The 19,064-nt window shown below is 46.4% G+C and overlaps 1 protein-coding gene across 3 annotated transcripts in view; it reads right to left on the bottom strand.

The window, feature by feature from the left end:
* IRF2 (interferon regulatory factor 2) overlaps nucleotides 1–16,381 on the bottom strand; it is a 44,355-nt gene extending 27,974 nt beyond the window's left edge. The window contains exon 1 of one of the 3 annotated variants that reach the window (XM_074154397.1): nucleotides 16,087–16,381. The gene's annotated coding sequence lies outside the window, so the exon portion shown is untranslated. Of the gene's footprint in view, nucleotides 1–15,850; nucleotides 15,935–16,086 lie in introns of those variants that run through there. The other 2 variants (XM_074154398.1, XM_074154396.1) reach the window with 2 other exon arrangements.
* Between the last annotated feature and the right edge of the window lie 2,683 nt (nucleotides 16,382–19,064).

The following is a 19,064-nucleotide window of genomic DNA, read 5'->3' as shown; positions in this document are numbered from 1 at the left end:
AGGAGAATGAAACATCAACATTTATAATCTGAAGCAGGCTGTAAAACCAGGAGGACCTATGCACCTATCTCCCATTCCTGGTCCACATTAACATTGTACTTCCTCTACACATTTAGATGTAGAAGAAGCTACGTGCAGGTGCCTCGGGATGAGTTGACTCCTACCGGCACTTGCAGAGCTGCCAAGGCATCCAGTTCCCACCAGCTTCACCATCACCATGAGCTCCTGAGCCATGGGCACCCATCCATTGTCCTGAGCAAACCTCTCCAGACCTTTGCCCGCCTGAACCTTCTTGCTCGGGTTAACTGGGAGAAAAATGGTTTAATGCCTGTCTTGGGGTCACTTGGCACCATCTTCCTCTGTCTCAGAGAGACCGTGGATGGAGATGGCTGGGCTGGCAGGGGAGAGGAGCAACTCCAGCTCTACCAGCAGCAAAGGAGCACCTCTCACTCCATCACCCCCACCCTTAGGTCCCTTCTTAATTTTGTCAGACGCTAATGCCACTCTTCCCATAGGCAGCTTTGTGAACAAGAACAGGGAACCCAGCAGGGTTACAAGCAACACCTCTTTCCATGAGGCTTTTTTTGTCTGTTTGAACCTGGATCGTGGCTCTCATCCTGCTCAAAGACATATTGAACAACACAACCGAGAGGGGAGGGCCCTCCAGCATGAGAGGACAAGGAGGAACCCCTTAATCCAAAATTGCTCATGAAGCCCCTCTACTTTTAAACAACAGCTTCAAACCTGGACTCTACTGAACCCCAGCGTCTCTTTGGGGAGAGCACAGGGAAAATGCTTAATGCTCCCAGAGACCCATGCTGGAGTCAAACTTTCTGGCATTACATCCAAAATAATTGTTTGGTTTTTTCTTCTGGTTTAGAACCGTCCCAAGGTGGGGGAAGGGAAGAATAACCACCAAGAAACACAGTCAACTGCTAATGCAGAGGGGACCCAAGAAATCAGTTTTCTACCCTGCAAGAAAAGGGGAGCTCATTTAGACATGGAAGAAGGGTTACCTGCCGGGAACTCATTTTGTGAACGCTTGCCATTCTTCACGCAACCTTCACGAGCCACAATTTTGAACCATACCTCCTACAAATGTCTTGAGGCTGGTAGCTCCGTGAATATAAATTCCCCTTTTTTGCTCCATTTTTATCACCCGCCTCCTTTTTAAAGGGGCCCATAGTCAGGGGCGGTTGCCTTTTCGGTGGTGGGAGCTTAAATGTATCAACAGACACTAAGATATCACTAAAATTATTCCCAAACAGGCGCCAAGCATGTGAGACACTAGCTCCAACTCAATGGCATTTGTCTGGAAGGGGAGGCCACCGGCAGCCTGTGAGAAGCCAAGCCCTACACAAGAAGCACAGATGTGCTGACACCACATCTTATGGAGGGATTATTTCAACTTTTTTCAAAGGTTTATTTACTGTACCATTCCTGCTAGTCCTGCAGTCAGTTCACCCCTTATTTTTGCAACTAGATACCACAAAAACATGGTGGCGGCTACCCCCTGACAAGCTGTAAACTCTCCTAATCCTGCAGACGTGACTCAGAGGAAGACTCTGCAGAGGGTGGACTACAGCACAGGATCTGCTGAAGTCCGACCAGAATAACCCAGTAAGGAACAGGGAGACTGGGAGGAGGCCAGTCAATAATTTCACTCCAGCTACTGCACGGTGCACTTGAAAATGAGCTTTCTACATGCGAATGCAGCCTAGTGTGAAGGATGCAAGCCAACTTTCTAAGACACAAGAAGAGTCACAACGGCGTAAGAGGGAAGCACAGGTACAATGTTTTTAGGAGCAGTCACACAAAGGGCATTAAGCAGGTAGATGTCACCACAGCATCCTCGAGGCGCAATAAATCATACAGAATTTCAGCTCTATACTACTTTGCAAGATGTATTTTTCTAAAGATTCTTTATGCAAGACTCTTCAGAAGGAAGCTCACAGCACTCATTTATTTTTAAAGAGATATTAGAAATATATTAGTTATTTTCAATAGCTATTCATCTTAAAAGAGATGTGTGATGGCTGCAATCTATATGTAAGTATTTTCACTCAATAATGTTCAATAAAGAGCTTGTAGTCCTCCTTACTCTCTGCTAAAACATTCTAGTAAGTCTGACTTCTGTTTTTTCCCTGACAGAGGAAACACTCCTGCCATAGAGAAAGTGTAACCTTTAAGAATGAAGAGCTCTTCACCAGAATTATGGCAGCTGTAGACAGAAAGTGAAAGCAACGGCATGGCAGGCATTAAATCTGAGCAGTGCGAGATGTCCTCTTCCCTTCAGTTTCACTCACTCTGACAGAGCCTGGATAACTGAAAAGGCACAAAGGTTATCCCCAAAACACAAGCTACTGTATGCCTACATAAAAAAAAAAAATGTATTTCTATGGAAATAAAAAAAAAAATAAAATCTGAAAAAGCAATTATTCTTTCCCTATCACAAAGCACCCAATTAAAAGATTTGCCAGTACATGGAAATGTTATTACTGGTTGTGAGAAGGGAAGGTGGGCTAAGAGACTTTGAGGTGCATTTCTGGAGTGTGTCACAGCCTTTCTCCAGAGCTGTGAAAAAACATCTGTTCCCCAGAGGACTCCTGCAGAATATTGCATGAATCCATTTATCTTTTTTCTGCAAGTACAGAACTGACAATATATTTTAAAAAAAAAAAAAAAAAAAGTTATCTTGTACTTGTGCTTTGCTGATAAACTTTTAAACTATTCCCGTTGTTTGTTAACGCTGATGCAGTTCAGTAAAGCATCAATCATCCTGTGTGACCAAACAGATATGCTGAAATGAGACCATACGCTAATTTTAGGATTCAGAGAACTGGGTTCTGTATTTGTCCCCGTGCCAAGACTGTTCCAGGATACATGGAAACATGATCTTATTTTAAGGAACAGTACTTGGAGCAAAATTCTGCCCCTTGGTCACGGCTCAGACTCTGCCTTCATATAGGATTTTGCATATAAGACCACTTTTTTCAACTATTCCACTGTGGATGCCCTTTCAAAGGTAAACAGGTGTTTAACTGTACGTACTCTGAGCAAAGCCCTGCTTGGAAGTCAAGCTTGCCGGAGGGACAGAGACTTTTCCTGGCTAAGAAAACCTGGTAGCCTCACCTGCTCAGAAATACTTCAGAAATGTGAGATCGATGCTGAAACACGGACAACTGAACAGCACTTTAATCAGCTGCTCCAATTTTGGACACCTGAAATCCTCCCGCCCCGTGTATTTCCCATCACTACTGATGCTGCAGAAGCAAAATTAACATGCCTTCTTTATGATAACACCAAATTATGCAAATATACGTATCTTTTTTGGAACTGACAGCAAAACATGTAATTAAAGTAGGATTAGAGGTGCAAGGGTTAAGGGTTCAAAATAAAATCCTGAAGCTCTTGGTGTTGAAAACATATGAAGCAAGAAAACACACATAAAACCCTGTTAAGAGACTTTCCGGATTCATGGGTAGTTAGACAGCAAAACCTACCCTCCCTGGTCTTTTAATTGGACTTAACGGTATCTCTTTTGTTTCCTAAGAATATTCTGCCAGTGATGCCCTATTGAACAGGGAGGGATGGGGGAAACATCACGATTTTGCTGGCGGATTTACTTACCACTAAGCTTCTCTTGCCTTGTCCTCTCTTAAAATATACCCCATGGCCGACCACTCCTTAGACCCAGCTCCTGCATTGGCTGTAACTCTTGATCCACACTGTAGCAATGGCAGTATTTTTCCTGCTCTTTCCTAACACATTGGTGGCAGCAGCAAAGATGCCATGAGCGTACTATATCCTTCCTGTCCACCACCAAGAAAAATAATTCACCACGGGCAGGAAAGGTGGTATCTTATTTGCTCAGGTGCCCGCAGGAAGGAGGAAACTCCATCAAGACAGGCCAGAAAGCCAATAATTGGAGAGCTGGGAGGGTGCAGGTCCTGGGCAGGCTGGTGTAAGGCAGGGCCTGGCTATTAGGAAGAACCTGTACAGACAACCAACGAGCAATAGAATCACAGAATGGTTTGGGTTGGATGGGACCTTAAAGATCATCCAGTTCCAACACCCTGCCCTGGGCAGGGACACCTCCCACTAGACCAGGTTGCTCAAAGCTCCATCCAGCCTGGCCTTGAACAGGCATCCCCTCCAGGGATGGGGCAGCCACAGCTTCTCTGGGCAACCTGGGCCAGTGTCTCACCACCCTCACAAGTAAAAAATTTCTTCCCGAGATCTAATCTAAACCTCCCCTCTTTCAGTTTAAAACCATTCCCCCTCGTCCTATTGCTCCCCTCCCTGATCAAGAGTCCCTCCCCATCTCTTCTATAGGCCCCCTTTAGGGACTGGAAGGGGCTCTAAGGTCTCCCTGGAGTCTTCTCTTCTCCAGGCTGAACAACCCCAACTCTCTCAGCCTGTCATCACAGCAGAGGGGCTCCAGCCCTCTTATCATCTTTGTGACTCTCCACTGGACCTGTTCCAACAGGTCCAACATGTCCTTCCTTGCGCTGAGGACTCCAAAGCTGGACACAGCACTCCAGGTGGGGTCTCACCAGAGCAGAGACCAGCTCATACTTCACCTGCTTCCCTGGGTTCCCAAACCAAACATGGCAGGGCTACAACAGGACCATGGCTAGTAAAGGGAGAGCTCTGTGGAGTGGCGAAACACCTGGGAACCCAAGCTGCTGTGCGATGGATTCAAGCCAGCAATAGCTACCCAACCTTCCAAGCCCCTGCTTGGTAGGGGCCAGGTTGTGCCCACTTTGGGCTGTAGGGAGATGCAAGGCAGGTGGAGGAGGGGGGGAAGGTTCAGCATTCTCCTCTTGTGCTGCTGTACCCAAGAAAGACACACAAAAGTAGAAGGAAGAAAAGCCCTTGTGTCCTCAAGGGACAGAGGGCAAAAACCACTCCAATCAACCCAACATTCCCTGCAAAAAAAAAAATAAAACCCCCAAACAAAACAAAGGCAGCAAATACCTCAAACACGTATTGAAATCAGCACTACAGACTGCATGATAAACATGCCCAGGAAAACGTACAATGGGAACTCGTACTGTATATAGAGTGTGTTTCATCAGCTCTATAGCATTTCTGTTCCACCCAAAGGGTGTTAACGTGCCCTGGCTGGGATTCAGACATTACACATCAAAACAGACTCTTTCCTTTGGTTTCCATGCGAAGCTTATTCTCCCTCAGCAGCAAAGACGGGAGTTGTTATTTTGCAGTGATCTCAGGCATCATTAAAGGTAGCCCTCAGATTTGCAGACTAGAAGCGTGCTGAAGAAAAGCCATCTTATTTTAATACAACAGAACCAAAAGGCTGGGGTTTTTTTTTTTGCTTCTGGATTTAGCCACAATGAGACAACGCTTCAACCTCTCAATACCTACAATAAAATTTCCCTTGCACTGGCTCCCGTGTCAAACGTTATCATGACACTTGAGCAACACGATGTCTGCAGCTGAGACCATTCACTTCTCTGGCATCCCAGTGACTTACATCAGCTGGGAACTTGGCCCAGGCTTCTAACAAATAGATTGTTAAAGATCATCTCCCCAGCACCCCTACCACGATGATCACCTGCACACACATGAACACCTGCAAGTCTGGGGACAATACAGAGTGACTGCTTTACTTTCAGCTTTAAAGGAATACTTTTTTTCCTGGGGGTTTCTATCATTGGTTTCCCATCTCACTTCTTCCTGGAGGGAAGATGGAGATGCCAGATTCTGGTGGCAACAGGATGACAATGCAAGCAATGATCAACAGCATGTCATTACAGAAAACTCTTCCCCTGCCACCTCCTCAAAGAGTCTCAAATGCAGCCATAAGTTTTACCTCATTTATTTCCTCCTTCAGCTTCAAGTCTGATGATTGCTCAAGACTTGTCTTCAGTATCTGGAATGTCTAACTATTTTTCCCTCAAAAGCTGCCTAGAAGAGAGACGGTGGTGACTTTTCAGTAGTAAAGCTGTACTTCACTCAGACAAGTTTAGGAAGGGCTTGTTTACAACAGGAAAATTGCTGGCATGGTTGTCAGGGAATAATTAATTACTTGGGTTGGGGAGCAGTTATCCCCCAATAAATCAATTTTATTCTGGAATTAAGTGCTTACACACGAGAGTCCAATCCTGAATACCCACACATAATAGCGGCTGCTGCTTAGCTGTGTCACTCGGTATCCCCGGAAGCCAACCCCTGTGTGTTCTTGAAAGATGTCGAAAACTCAGCATTTGACACCTGATTCATAAAGAATTTTCCAGCCTAGTGAAAACCAGAAGGCTATTAAGGCTTAAACAATTATCAAGGATCACTTGCTTTCATCATAGTTATGCAGCTCAACAGCATTTTTTTAAAGTGTTTCCATGGCTCTATTAGTTACATGCTCTGTGACCAGGTTTGCGGGAGACATCCCTAAAACTTTTAACAAGCACAACATGTCCCTCTGAAAGCAGTGGAAAAAATCACAGGTGCAAGTATCTGCAAGATCAGGATCCTAAACTGTAAAAATACTTTTAAAAGCCTGGGCAGACCTCATCTCCCTGCCCTGTGTAGCATTCTTCTGCCCAAGTACTGGGTCGGTGCTTTATAGGTTGCTATATATAAAAAAAAAAAAAAGCAGCCATCGCAGAACAAAAGTGCTTAATCTCAGCATTCCCACACTGGTGGCTTGTGCGGCTCAGGCAGGATAGCAGAGAAGACAATGACATTTTAGAGGCACTCAGGGAAGCAGAAAAATTATTCCAGATAGCTACCATTGAGAAATGTGCTCAAGGAAGGGTTTTCACATTCACCGGCCATGACCTGCACCTGATGTAATCCACCTTGCTGGGACTGGGCTGGTTTCTCACAGCTACCTTTGTTTGTATAACATACTGTTCTGCAACACACAGCAAAAACTATTTGCACACTACACTAAAGTGCGATTTAATATTTGCTTAAAGCTTTCATTTTATTGTCTGGGCAAGGGCAGTTTCTGCCACTGAAGTTAATAGCTAACCCACACCTACACTTTTGCTACCCAAAACTCCTCATGGCGAGCGCAGCACCCAGAACCGAGAGCAAAAGACACCAAACTACCTCTGCTTAACCTCACAGCGAGCACCAAAAACAGCCCTTTCAAGAAAGCAGCTTCTCCTCGACTTGCAAGAGAAGGTATTAAAGAAAAGTATACGCCGTTTCAGATTTGTAAGAAAACACTCTCCCGCTTGCTGAGACATTGTGCTTTACAGACAGACCACAGCAGGCAGAGACTTGGGGGCTGGGATCCTCTGAATCATCCACACTGCGCGCTGGAAACATGTCTGTCACATGCACTTATTTACGGTTACAAAAATAGCACCATGAAAGAAGCAGATGTGTTGAGCACAAAAAAAAAAAATAAATAATAAATTGAATTAGTTATTACAGAGATATCGCTTGACACTGGAGAAACGTCTCTTTTATGCATACGCTTTAAAGGCTTGCGCTGAAAGAGCACTAAGTATCAAATGCTTAATACTGACGCTTGTTGAAACGGTATGATGTAATTCTCCTTTTTACCAAAATGCTACTCTTTCCACTGCCACAGGACACACAGGAACTTCTTAACTCATTTTCATGTTGAGATATGAATAGTTAATAAGATCGGTTACAAAATGTGCTCTTAATTTAAAGTTTGTGTGTTCACCACAGACCCACAGCAACGAGACAGCCTCAATTTCTGATCTGCAGCAGCTATTTCTATCTTGCAAGTTTCCTAAAATACTGTCTGAGCTAGAGCGAGACTACTGAACTCATCTTCATTTCTCAGCTAAGCCGGAAAAATACTATTAAATTAAACAAAGCTCGTCTTCGTCAGCTTCCCTCATCAAACTCAAATCTCCAGAAGAGTTTCGGCATCCAAAGAATTTAGTTCCGAGATGCTCAAATGCAATGTTTGCAAATGGGTGAGAATTAGACCTCTGGCATTAAAGTCTTTCACGTCACCCTGAAAACTTCAGCAGAGCAGCGATTGTCCAAGCTTCTCCTCAACAACCCAACCAACATTTTGGTCAATACAGCCCAGGAGGAAGCGTCTATACGTATGAGAGGGATATTAATTCAAGATTCCACAGCCACCCAGTGTTTGGCCATCTTTTGACTTAATTCACCAGCTAGTTCTCAAGGTCAAAAAGGACGTTCTAGCTGCTGACTGATCCGTGGAAATGGAGTGAAACCATTTGCAGTCATTTCATGTCATCAGCAAAGCTGACATCAGATAACATCTTTTGGTTGCTGCTGATCTGACCTACATCTAAGTGGACAACGCCAAAGGTGGGGAGAGCAGAAAAACAAGCCCACCATGTATTTTACACCAGATCCTATCAGCAATTCGCATCCTGAACAAATTTCAAGCGCACCTACCAGCTGAATGGCTTGCTTTCATCATATGGGATGTCATCACCTCCACCGGCCTTTCCGTACGCGTTTTGCCACAGCATTTTGAAACGGTACTTCCGTGACTGACGAAGATGCCGCTTCCCGTACTGCGGGGCCGTCACCCGGACCACCGGGTGGGAAAAGCGGTACCCGGATAAACCGGGGAGACCTACTCCCACTCCCCGCCGTGTAGTCTTCTAAAGGAGTACTGCTGTGCAGAAGTCAAATCTACCGGCAGATTAAGTAAATAATAAAACTGAAATAATTTCTCAAGTTCGGCTCTCGTGCTTCTTCGCTCTGTGTTTATTCTTTCATTTTTGCCAACTGGGAAATGAAAACCGATGGAGTCGCTTTCACTTTTGTTTATATTTGGTTTCAATTTTATCCTCAAGTTTTGCTTTCATCTTTTTCGTGTAACACTGTTGGGATTTCAGGTCCTGCTGGAAAGCTTTCAGTAATTTAAAAACATTACTCTCCTATCCTGCCTTTTTTCCTACTGTGGAATTATTTTTATTTTAGATCAATTTTATAAAATGCTGTCACAAATCTGGAATGCACCTGGGGGCAGGGGGTGTTTGATTTTGATTTTACAAATTTATATGCCACATGCAATTCTATTCAGTAGTTCAGTATTTTCCACTGGATTCATCTCTCAGCTGCATTAAAGCACATTTACATGAGTCAATAAAACACCTTAAAAGAGCAGCCAGTGCACCAAATGCACAGAAGCTCACATCATGCACCAAATGCACGTTATATATAGGCATGAAATGCACATAAAGACCTAAACTTACTGCTACTGAAACTTTTTAAAGAATTAGAGCATTATCATGCTTAGCTTAAGCTATAGTTCGCCTGTTATGCTGTCAAGCGATGTCCAATATCAAGAGAAATATTACAGTACAGACTTTGTCTCCTGTGCATTCACCAGCCCCTCGAGTCCCGTGTACCCCTCCGTACACATCAAAAAGCAGAACTTAACCATATTTAACCGTAAGCAACACTTCCTTCTTTTGTGCTATACCGATGTTAAGCATGTGAGCCTTTACATTAAAAAGTACTTAAAATAATTTTACAGCAAAAGGGAAACGGTTACACAACATGCACTGTTACACGCCGTTCAGGTTAAAGGACAAACGTAAATAATTTTGTTTTTGCTGCAGCTTAACTCCGTTCCTAACACCAGATATGGGGCTACAAACCAAACCTGTAAAGGTTAGCTCAAAAACTATCAAACCGTAATCTGCTCTACTCTTTAGGTGGCAAGGATATGGAAATTACTACTTCCAAGCTCATCTTGAAAGTTAGCAACTTACATAGCAACAACTTAACGTTAAAAATCATTTAAAGCTAGAATTTAGTGCTGTACCTTGCGTGAAACAACGTGCCACATGCAGGCGGATTTGCTCCTGGATGCCTGTGTCCGAGCTGCAAAAAGACACAACCTCTGCCTTGTACTAAAGACTGCTGAATGTTTGTCGCAATCTGCCCCCGAGCAAACAAAGGGGTCAGAAGATTTCCAGTATACACAAAGCTGGGCTTGCAGTATATTACACATTAAGAAACCAAACACTGCTTTACTGCTTACCACTTCTTTTTTCCCTAGCTCATTCAAAAAAAAACAGTAATTTTTCACCAGCTTCCAAGAAATTGAAAACATACCCGGCACTAACTGGAAGAGCAAGTTTTAAAACTGTTTTACAGTCTAGCAGCGAGAAATGCTGCACAATGTATTAATTATGCTATACACAAAACATCTAATTTTACATGTATATATGTGCAGATGTGTATGTGTGGACATATCCATCTGAAGACATTAAACTCTTAACTGTTAACACACATTCCCTTCCACTAAGTGTTAATAACTGTTAATTGCCGATTGCAGGTATTCTGACTGGCTATCTTAATGTATTTTAATCTTAACATGAGAGTTCACACATAGTCAATTCAAGGAAGAACATTCCTACAGTTCCAACAAATCTTCTGAAAAAAAGCAAGGGGAAATTATTTAATTACACTTAATGATTTTTTTTTTCCATAATGTTATTCATACATGAAGAAAATGCAACTTAATAAATCTGTTCCTGTCATTCACCGTACCCAGAATCTTTCTGGCTTGCTTACTTGTTTTGCTTTTTGCACTTGTGATCTCAAAGGACAAACCAGAAAACGTTTTACACTAATTACAGTTTATAGCACCATAAGCTATAATAAAACTTCTGTAAACATTACCTTATGGTTTATGCCCTCAATATCACAATCGTTGTAGGCCTTTGAAGAATGGAGTTTCAAAAGGGCAACCTTTACAAACGAGCCATGGAGATAAGTAACGGCAACACGTGATTAGTTTTACTTCTTTACCTACAAATGGACCGTGACTTTCAATATAAGAGCCACAAAATAGAAATTGAGGTTCTAATCCTGCAAACATCAGAGGAATTTTGCCGGGGTACCACTCCCACGCAATGTTAAACACATCCAGGATGCACTTAAACTGACTGTAACTTGTGTCAGGTTAACAAGTCCAGGGGTAACAAGCACAGATTAAACAGGATCATCGTAGAAACATTTTTTTGCTGGAAGTTTTGTAAAATCTTATGCCACGATTCACATAACAAAGGGCAATACACACGGTCTTGCTTCGTTGTGTTATCTGCAAATGGACTGTAGCTTATGTTTCTCCACGGTGAAGGTTTCCGTTTGCAGTTTTCAGCAATAATTCCTGATCAGCATCTGCAGTAATCCGTGGGCACTCAGTGCCCAAAATTTGATACTGAACTGTTCTGACTGCTAAGCTGCACAGCAAGGTTCTCTCCCACAGACCGCCTAATCGCTCGTGAACCCACTTACACTCCTGACATACACGCAGTGGCCACAAACACCGCAATTTCTGTACTGCAGGACAAGCACCTCCTGTTGTTTCGAAGCTGCCTCCCAATTGTTCTATTTGGGTCGCATTTATCTTATCTGTACTGTTACCTATTCGCTTTCTTCAGGACACTAACGACTTTAAAGAACATCCCCACATCCTCTTCAATCACTTCTTTTCCAAGCTACTTACTCTTTCACAAAAGCTCTTTCATACCCTTGATCGTCTTTGATGCCCTCTTCTGTAGCTCGTCAACTTTCACTACGTCCTCTTTGAGACGGGGAACAAAAACTGTTAGGGCTGCTCAGGAGATGGGGAGTAACATGAATTTACAGTGGCATGATAGTGTTTTCTATTTCTTTTTTTACTCCTTCCTAAGAATTCCTAACCTGCCCTCTCCTTTCTTAGCCATTTCTGGGCACAGAGCCTGTTTTTCCATAGCATTATCTGTGCTGTATGGTAGCAAAAACTCAGTTCAAACTTCATCCTTGTGTACAGAACATTAAGATTGCATTCCCTTCCACGGGCATTACACTCACATTGGTCTGTACTGAATTCCATTTGCAAACTTAGGTCTTGACTTTCAATAGAAGACCCTTCCGCAGTCCTTGCAGTTCAGCCTCTGGGATTCTCATGCTCTGAATGAGTTAATACAACCAGCAAACTTGTCACATCACCACCCATCCCTTCCTCCATCAGTTGGATGGCACCGACCCTGGGCAGACTCGGGGACACACACACAACTGGCACCTTCCTTTCATTGAGCAAACTGACCATGACCACACGCCCCGGAGCAACCTGATCCCGCTTTGAAACTGGCCCTGCTTTGAGAAGGACTCTATCAACCAGACCTCAACAATAGCTCAGTGATGGCCTTTAGAGAACGCCAGGAGACTGGTGACGCACAACTCCTCCTCAACACAAGTCAGGCCTAGTCTTTGTCAATGTATCACATTTATACCAGTGTTCATTAATCCCATTCACTAATCCCTGGCAAACAAACAAGCAAATAAAAAACGACCACCCCGAAGTTCTCAGCCTCCCCAGAAACCTTGAGAAACTGACAGCTCATTTGCCACCTTCTATCCCTGGAGCACCAAGGGCAGACCTGCGCAACGACTTACACACAACAGGCAACGTATCAGCGATTTCATATTTTAAGTTCCTTCAAAACTCTTCAACAGGTACCCCCTCCTGCCATCTACTTCACCCTCAACATTTAGTTCTCTCTTACAGACACTTCAATTTGGGAGAAATCCTCCAACGTGCTCACTCCTTAAAAAAAAAAAAGAAAAAGCCTCCTGCAAGGGAATCTCCTTAAACTCTTCCTCAGTGAAGCAAGGCTCAAAGAATGCGTTTCACTCTTCTGCTATGACTTTATCTTCCCTGGGCACTCCTTCTACGCATGGATCACTTATCAGCAGGCTTCCTGCTTTTGATGCATTTCAAAGAGGATTTACTAATTGTTTTCATGCCTTTAGCAACTTGTTCCACGACTTTCTTTGGCCTACCTTATTGTGTTTAACACAGATTTTACGTTCTTTCCCACCTTTCCCATCTGGAGACAAAGCTTTAACTTTTGAAAGATGTCTTTTTTACTTCTGCTGAGCCTCTTTTACTTTGCTTGTCAGCCTGCTCGGCTTGTTTGGCAATTCTGACAGATGCCATGCAATTGCTCTGAGCCTTTACTACAGCGCCTTTGAAGAATTACATGCCACCTGCAAGTATTTTACACTTTTGGCTGCCTTTCACCATCTTATTCATTTTTTTTTGTTATCCTTGCCTTATGAAGATGTGCTTTGGAAAATTAAACACTGCCACAACATCCCTTGGGTTTATTGCTCCTGAAGCAACACCGAGTCTAAGGACATTATGATCACTGTCACATCACAGCTGGCTGGCATTTTTAACGTAAAATTCTGAACTTAACTCTTGCTGGCCAGGACTTTGTCCGGAGTTGCTACCCACAGCGCACCCGTACAAGCTACACCTAGGAAGTAGGTTTTTTTGGCATCTAAAAAGTTAGTACCTGGGCAAATTTCATGTTGGAGCATGACATAATCCAGGTGGAGGCAACTGAAGCCTCCTATTATCATCATATTTCCTACTTTTGTAGCTTCTCTACTCTCCCTTAATACATGACAGTCGTTGTCAACATCTTGGTTGTTGCAGACAGTCATACAGCCCTCATCTCTACCCCTCCTATGCAGGCCTAGAACATCAATTTATGAGATCCCATGTTACTTCCACGAACAGTTCTCTCTTCTTTAACAAAAGGTATCCCACTCCACACACGTGCAAGACACACTGTTCTCTGTGCCTCTATGTCTGTCTCTAGAGTATCTTCCAAAAAAACTGCTGATACTCCAGGTAATTTATCACAGAGATGTTTTAATAGCAGTTTTAATACCACGGGGATGATGCTCCTCTTCAGAGAAGATGCGTCATGGCAAATTTTACGTTCTTCATCTGTCAACTTTTCGCCGCCATTTGGTTTTTGAACTTCCATTAATTTATACACAGTATACATAAAAAAACACATGTTTTAATTTATGGCATACACAGCCTGGCTGCAAATTTATTTACATAAAGCCCATTCTTTTAATATAGATTCTTTCTATTCCAAAAATATTTCCATTTCCTCTTGAATCTTAGCTATGCATCATTTCATCAGCTGTGTATTATGACTCTGCCTCCCTCTAACTCCACCTGGTCCCACATATCAAAGACCTCCACCCAACGGAGACTGGGGGTCTTTAACCCCCCTTTCTCAATAGCTTGTTACTTCTCATACCTCTTAGCTACCCCTTTCCATGCCAACGTGGCCTGTGATGAACAGCTCTTTGAGAGAGACGGACTTGACATCTTCTGTCTGCTGACCATCTGGGACCCCCAGCCCCAGAGGGACACCACTGGGGTCAGCAGACGACACCTCACCATGCCGGTACCCAGCTAAAGAACTGTCAAAGCGATACCCTGTTGAAGGAGTCGGTGCTCTCAGACCTTCCACCACCATTTACCAGGGACAAGGAACCGCTGCACACAAGGGGCACGGGAAGTAAATCCCCTGGGAGATGTTACCAACAGGGGCCAGAGAAGGATGCCGATGCCTCCGAAGGGGCTGGTGGCACGGAAAGGCTGCAGTTCAGACGGAAACCATCTGCCTTACCGATCAATTCTGCTACTTTTATAATTATGTCACCATTTCCGTATTAGGGTGAATTTAAATGTTGCTACCCCGCTCAACTCTCTTTTTATGGTACCGACGCAGGCATTCAGCAAAGGTTATTATATGCAAACCCTTTAAAACTTAAATAAAATAACTATAAACTTAAAACAAGCGGTATTTCACCTCCAGAAACCGAGGCTGTAGTTTACAACCGCTCCTACATTCAAGAGACTGCCAATCTTAGCAAGATCTTAGCAGGGTGAACTGGGCTGTAAGTGGGAACCACGCACTAACTGGGAGCAAAGTTCTGCGCTCCCAAATCGCTTTATCTGAGCTCCCTGTCGAAATAAACAAGCCTCAAACACTTTGCTGTGTAGAGCCATAGAAGAGGCGCTCGCAGGAAGCCAAACGTGAATTAAAGACCCAAATATCTCTGGGAACCTGGGCCGAGGGGTAAGATTCTTGCAACTTTGACCCCAGACGTTACGAGGAGCTTGGCATTTGACCCTCGGACACAAACAACACACACACACACACACACACACACACCCCCCACACACACACTCTTCCTCAATCTCCTCCATGGGAAGGCATCCAGGCCTCAGCCCTCCGCTCCCTGGCGTGGAGCGGCTCTGCCAACCGCCACGCAGCGAGCAAGAAAATAAATATATATTAAAAAAAAAAAATATAAAAGGGGGTTATTCCTACAAAAAAAAAAAAACAAACCAAAAAAAAACCAAACCACAACAAACCAACCCACCCCAAAACACAGAAGGCAGAGGCGCGGTTTGAGGCTGTCGGGGGTCCAAAGGGCGCACTTGCTACCGCCGGATCCACTGAGGGCCGTACAGCGGGGGGGGGGGGGGGGGGGGGGGGGGGGAGAAAAGCCCCAACACAAATGGTTGTTTTGCAGAGGTGTGTTTACCCCCAGGTCTGGAGGAGGCGGCGGCGGAAAGGCCCCGCCGCGGCTGCCGGGGGAGCGAGGAAGCACCGCCGCCCATGGCCGGCCTGCCCCGCCGCCGCTTCACGGGACTTCCTCCTTCCGCCGCTCCCTCACCGACACCCCCCGCCCTCAGGCCCCGCTCCATCTTGTGGCGCCCACCCCTCCGCACCCCCTCACAGGGGCAGGACCCCCCCCACCTACCCCCACCTACCCCTCCCTCCACACACATCCCTCCCCGGCCGCCATGGCGGGAGGTGTCCCCTCACACACCCCTCCCCGGCCGCCATGGCGGGGGTCCCCTCACATCCCTCCCCGGCTGTCATGGCGGGGGGGACGGGACACGGGGAGAGGCGGGAAGGCGCCGCCCCGCCGCTTGTGTAACGGACCGCCCCGGCCCCCCCCCCCCCCTCACGGCGAGACCCCCCGCCCGCAGCCCCTCCGCCGTTTACCCCCCCCCCCCCCCCCGCACCCGGGTCTGGCGGCTGCCGGTGTCCCCGGTGAGGACGGTGCCGGGGTGTGTGTGGGGGTGTCTCCGCCGCCCCGGCCTTTGTCTGCCCGGGGGGGGACACGACGACACACGACACGACACCCCCACCCCGCCTCTCCGCCGCCTTATCTTTAAAATAAATTTAAAAAAAAAAAAAAAAAACAAATAAATAAATTTAAAAAAAAAAATATATATATATATATATATATAATTTTTACCTCGGCGGCGCGTTTCGGCGGCCCTTCTGTAATTCCTCAAGGTTACCGGCGTTGCCAGGGGACGCGGGCTGGAAATGAAAACCGGCGCTGAATAATCGCGGGAGCAAAAACGGAAAGTTCCCGGCGGCCGCCGCCCGGGCGGAGGAAGGCCCGGACCGAAAGCAAAACAAGGACGGGGAGGGAGGGAGGGAGGGAGGGAGGGGGACGGGGACGGGGAGGGGGGGGGGGGGGAAGAAGAAGAAGGAAGCGGCGAGGCCGCCCGGCGGCGCTTGGAAATCCCCCCGCCCTCTCCGCCGGGCCGGGCCGGGCCGGGGCGGGCCCTGCGCCCCTCACCGCCGCCCCGGGGCACGGCAGCGGGGACAGCGGCGGCCACGGGAAGGAGGGGGTGAGGGCTTTGAACCGAAAGAGGGAAAATTCAGAGTAGGTCTGAGGAAGCCAGCTCTTTGCTGGGAAGGTGGTGTGGCCCGGGTTGCCCAGAGAAGCTGCGGCTGCCCCATCCCTGGAGGTGTCCAAGGCCAGGCTGGATGGGGCTTTGAGCAACCCGGTCTAGTTGAAGATGTCCCTGCTCACGGCAGGGGGGTTGGAGTAGATGGCCTTTAAAGGTCTCTTCCAACCCAAACCATTCCCTGAGCCCAGCAGCTGGGTTACTTCAAGAGAGAGCTCTTGGATTTTGACAGGTTTTTACAAACTGCCATTGCTCATGGAGTCTGTGTAGAGACCAAGGGTGTTACCCAGAATTTAGATCACCCCGGTGCAAACTACAGCATATAAAATTGACTGAGGAGATGTTGCAATATGTCCTTCCTGACCTTACCCGTAGATCTCCCGCAGAGAAGAACTTTGGGATGTTGCTGGGTGACAAGCTGGACATGAGCTGTCAACGTGATCTCACAGCCCAGATAGCCCCCCGCATCCTGGGCTGCATCCCCAGCAGCGTGGCCAGCAGGGCGAGGGGGGGGATTCTGCCCCTCTGCTTCGCTCTGGGGAGACCCCCCTGCAGTGCTGCCTCCAGCTCTGGGGCCACCAACATCAGAAGGACATGGACCTGTTGGAACGAGTCCAGAGGAGGCCACGAAGATGCTGTGAGGGCTGGAGCCCCTCTGCTGTGAGGACAGGCTGAGAGAGTTGTGGGGGTTCAGCCTGGAGAAGAGAAGACTCTGGGGAGACCTTAGAGCCCCTTCCAGTCCCTAAAGGGGCTCCAGGAGAGATGGGGAGGGACTCTTGATCAGGGAGGGGAGCCACAGGACGAGGGGGAACAGTTTTAAACTGAAAGAGGGGAGATATAGATGAGATCTTCGGAAGAAATTCTTTGCTGTGAGGGTGGTGAGACACTAGCCCATGTGAGGGTGGTGAGACACTGGCCCATGTTGCCCAGAGAAGCTGTGGCTGCCCCATCCCTGGAGGTGTTCAAGGCCAGGCTGGATGGGGCTTTGAGCAACCTGGTCTGGTGGGAGGTGTGCCTGCCCAGGGCAGGGGGTTGGAACTGGATGGTCTTTAAGGTCCCTTCCAACCTGAACCATTCTATGATTCCTAGCCTTATCCGTAGATGATGAAGGAAAGGCCCCAAGCACTGGGGGAGATAAGAAATGTAGTCATCACAAAAGGTTGTATATGGAGAGAGAGAGGTGTGTACACATCTCTCTTACATGCATACATATCTATATGTATGCTGTATGTTTTTATATACATACATTCAGATAAGCAAGTGGTATAGCTGCATGTGCACTAAAGAGACCATAATCACAGAATAATTTAGGTTGGAAGGGACCCATGGGTGTCAGGAATCCACTGCCTCTCAAAAAACGCTGGGGCCTAGCAGGTGGCTGTCGTCCACGTATGCAACAGTGAAGAAGGAAAGGGCAAGGGAGAGGTTTCAGAAGTAAGGCAGGATGGTAAAATCAAGCATCTCCTCCAAAACTTGTCCAGAAACCCTCACAGTAGGATGGAGAGCTCCACACCCATGGGGAGGGACACAGGTCCCTGGAGCAGCTGTGAAGGAGCCACAATGCAGGGTCATATTCACGTGGCAGATGCTCCCAGATACTTCCAGAAGAGAAGAGACCAGAGGGACTGATTTCCATGAAGCCACAGTGGAATGAGGTTGAGGGACCTGGGACGCCTGGCCTTGAATTGGCCTGTTGAGCAAATAGATGTGCAGGGAGAGAAGATGATCAGCAGAACACGGTGGTGACAGGACACAGCTTATGTAGGAGGGTCAGAGTAGGCTGTGGCTGGTGGGAAAGGGGCCATACACTCCGTGCAAAAAGCGGGAATCAAATCAGTTAACTCCAGCCACTAAAGCTGAATTTTTATAGACTTAAGGTCTGACTATGAAAGTGATAGTATTAAGATGGTATTAATGACTGTCTGGCCAGGATGGAGGTGGTTACCATGCCAGGTGTGATTAGAGAGCAGTAAAGCGATTGAAAGTGAGAAATTTCTAAACAACTTGTCCCCACTCAGAAAGAAGACCTTACAGTTGTAGTAACTCCAGGGAAGGATCGGTTCGGTGCTCGGATACTGTCGCAAAGCTGGTGGGATGTGCCAGGATGGAGAAGGCTGCAGGGTCCCTGCCTCTGGCAGATCTGGCCCATGTGTAAGAGAAATGGCAAAAACCCAGGGAAGAGCAACAATGATGACTAAAAATATGGAGCGACCTCCATGTTAGAGTGATTCAAGGATTCGAGTGACCAGGATTATTTAGGATGGAGAAGTGATAACCAAGAGAAAATGGCCGGAGGAGAGAGAACACACAATCATGACTGGAGAAGAGGGGGGATGGATTATTTGCTTTCTTTTCTAATATAAGAACTAGAGAGCATCAAGTGAAACTAGCAGGTGGCAGATTTAAAGCAAACAGGAGGAGGTGGATCTTCACGCGGCAGGTAGTTAAACAGCAAGACATCCTGCTGTGAGGTGCCAAAAGTTCACAAGGGGTCCAAAAAAGCACCCATACGCGTTCACAGAAGAAAAAAAAA

Source organism: Numenius arquata, chromosome 10 (assembly GCF_964106895.1).
Source record: "Numenius arquata chromosome 10, bNumArq3.hap1.1, whole genome shotgun sequence".
Lineage (NCBI taxonomy): Eukaryota > Metazoa > Chordata > Aves > Charadriiformes > Scolopacidae > Numenius > Numenius arquata.
Note: the sequence above shows the minus strand (reverse complement) of the source record. Positions and strands in the feature narration are given on the sequence as shown.